Genomic DNA, 3,317 nt, shown 5'->3' on the forward strand with positions numbered 1-3,317 from the left:
TATAATGAAAAAGTTAGCATGTTCTCAAATTCTGCAGTGCACATACATTGGTACTTCTGAAAGAAGGATAAAGATGTTTGAAAGATTTTTTTCAGAAGAAAGTTTTGTTCTTTTGAAAGTGAATACTAAAGACTTTTTTAAAATCCAGCACCTCCTGCAGGTTTCCATCTAACTAGCGTGTTAATTAAATGTATCTGATTGCTAATTAAACAGTTGGAGAAATGCTTTTGAAAGAGAAGCTAGTTTGAAAATGTAGAGGGAAAAAGTAATAGGTGTGTTATACAGTATACTTGTGAAAACTTGTAGTTCAGACTCAGTCTTCTGGTGTATTTCCCTTTATTGTGGCAGGTGTTATGTGACCTCCAAGCACAGCTCTACTCATTATAAAATGAAGAAGTTGTGAGTCATTATACAACAGACAGAAAAATTAGATTCAATCACGGATAAATTATTGCTTTTATGAAAAAGTGGATGTGATTACTAAAATCAAGGTGTCAGGGAAAGTGTCAGATTGAATCAAATTATTTCTAATCAATACTTTGTCAAACAAGTCTAGATATTTTTTCCCCACTTAAATCCTGACCTAAAATTTTCTTCAAAATTTATTGTGACTTTATGAGCACTGCAGAATAATCCTGAAATTTTAGCACGTATTATTCATACTGAACAGCTTTGCCCTGTTAGCTAGAATGTGGGGAATCACTTCTGTTTGTGCGATGTTGTGATCTCTAGCTTTCACTGTCCTAACTAAGTGATGGAGAAATGATTTGTATTAATGGGTATAGCTTAAATTCCTGAATTCTCTTTTTAAAAGGACTTGCAGAAGGTTTAATAAAAACCGAAATGTCACTTAGGGATTTGGAATGGTTACCCTGCATAGATGTGCATCGAATCTTGATGATTTTCATTTAGATAAACAAAGTTATTACAAACTTCAGTCAAATTTGAAGATATCTCTTTTTTGAGCAGTGTTTGAATAAATAAATCCGCAGTGATTTGGTTCAATCTATCTTTTTCTACTTGCATCTTTTATGTATACATTTATTTATTTTGAAGGTTTCTGTGCTAGATGCTTTTTTTTTTTTTTTGAAGACATTTTTGTCTTTTCCCTTTTGTTTTCAAACAAAGTACCACCTTCCTCTTACCAGCAACGTGTATTACAAAGTCTTTTCCTTTTTCATAATTAAAGGAGACAATATTGAGCTGTAGACTGAGAGCCTAATCAACCTGAGTATGATACAACCAATTCTTCCTGAAAAGCTTTCTGCTTTCAAGGATGTCTTCTATACATGAGATTGTGGAACAACTTGTTGACAAAAGCTTCAATCCCTTTAGCCCCATTCTAACTTTTAGAATATGTTGTATTAAGCAGGACTGAAAAGAATATATGTCATGAAGCATTCCATATTGGAATGATACAGAGAAGATTAGCATGGCCTCTGTGCTTGGATGACAAGCAAATTCATGAAGTATTCCATATTTTTTTTGGAAACCACATGGGAACAACCAGAGCTGCTGAAAACCAGCAGCATCAGGAACTGCAGCTCCCTACAGCCATCCTAACTGACAGTTTGCTCCATCTTGATATGGAGTATCTATGGAAAACTGTGACAGCATAATAAGTTTTCCTTGCTTTCATCAGCTTTGAATAGCTGCCATTTAGATGAAACTGAAGGTTATGCACATATCTAGATTCCTATCACATACCTGTAAGTGTTGCAAAAGCAGATAGCATATGTTCTAAGCAAGATTATGTAAGAAGTACATATGAAAGTGTCATCATTCATGAATTAAAGTATTTTTAAGAGGAGTCTTGTTAGAATAGTAGCCAGGAATTCCTGGAGAATGCAGTTACAACTATCTAACTATCTCCTAGTACTTCTAGATATCAGCAAAAACCAAATGAGGAGTAATTTTCCTGAGCTGTTTTTTGTTTGTTTGTTTGTTTGTTTCCAAGCTGAAAAAAGCTGAAAAGTTCAACTAGAAAGATCAGCTGATTTTCAGTGAAACAAACTTGCATTACTTTTCACTGCTCTTTCAAATTTTTCTGTGTAGCTTTGCTAATTCTGAAACTAAATGCATTGCCCCACTGTTTCCAGGGGTGGCTGTCACACTAACAGTGGTTGTGGTCACTGTTGTGTTCAGACACCCACACTGAGATTGTTAAGGATATTAAATATCTTTTAAGAGTTGCATCTAGTAGAAACTGAAACATCCAGTAGACATCTTGTCAAGGGCTTTGCACTGTCAGACTAAATATCTTACATTAGAAAGTGAAGGGATATAATTCCACCCAGCTGAAGACACTACAAGAAAGAGGATATTGTGACAGAAAGGTATTGTGCCAGTCTTTTTGCCTCTTCAAATTCTATATGATTTTTTCTATAAAATTCATCTTATCCCATTTAATCAGATCCCCACTGAGATTACATAGTTTATATAATATATTATATATATATATATATATGCTGATATCCTTTTGCTGGTAAAATCCTTCTAGTCCAGAGAAAAGCTATTAGATATTTTATTATCTGTGATTTTTCACAGTTTGCAAGTTTGAGATTCTTAAAGGTAAATGAATAGGAATTAAATCTTTTAGACCACAAACTGAAAGATGAACTGTGGTTCAAGTCTGAAATGGCATATAGGGACAAATATTTGCCTATGGACTTTCTGAGGCACCTTGGCTAAGATCCTAAGAAAATGTACTTGCTTGAAGCTAGAAGCATAAAACTTAGAAAATGCTCCAGGAAAACTCTTTTCAAGCTAATTATTCACTTGCAAAGCTGTAGGCAGAGGCAAGCAAGGTTTTGCAAGAAAGTTGCCTTAAATGACACAAGACATTACTGCGCATGAGATATACTGCTGTTTAATTAAGCAGAACATTTGGGCGTTCATCTCTGGATAATGAAAAATGGATAAAGGAGTGTTCTGGGGCTCCCTTTGCAGAGCCTCCTATCAACTGGGCAAACTAAACATGCTGTAGCAGTATTCACTTCTGCCCAAAGCTCACAGGCTGGTGGTGTTGATGCTGTTTGGCTTTTATGTAATGGCTGTGTAGCTGAAGCACTCAACTAGGAGGCAGGAGACTCAAGTTTACCATTACTCTCAGCAGGAGATGACTCTCTTTAAAAAGAGCGTTGGCTCCTACGTCAGACTGTTGTCCTAGGCTGAGTAGAGCCAACACTGAATTTCATTAAAACGTCTGAGCTGCAGTCCATAGAAGTCAGAACTGAAAACAGATGATCATGAGACCAGAGAAAAAACGCTTGGTCTCATTGAGCTGGAAAAAAAAAAAAAAAAAAAAAAAAAAAAAA

At 35.3% G+C, this 3,317-nt stretch overlaps 1 pseudogene; it reads left to right on the plus strand.

The window, feature by feature from the left end:
• The first annotated feature begins 1,385 nt into the window (after positions 1–1,385).
• Positions 1,386–1,484, plus strand: LOC122166622 (annotated as a pseudogene).
• Positions 1,485–3,317: the final 1,833 nt, after the last annotated feature.

Source organism: Centrocercus urophasianus, unplaced genomic scaffold (assembly GCF_019232065.1).
Source record: "Centrocercus urophasianus isolate 14NV4802_14NV808 unplaced genomic scaffold, USGS_Curo_1.0 seq_10, whole genome shotgun sequence".
NCBI lineage: Eukaryota > Metazoa > Chordata > Aves > Galliformes > Phasianidae > Centrocercus > Centrocercus urophasianus.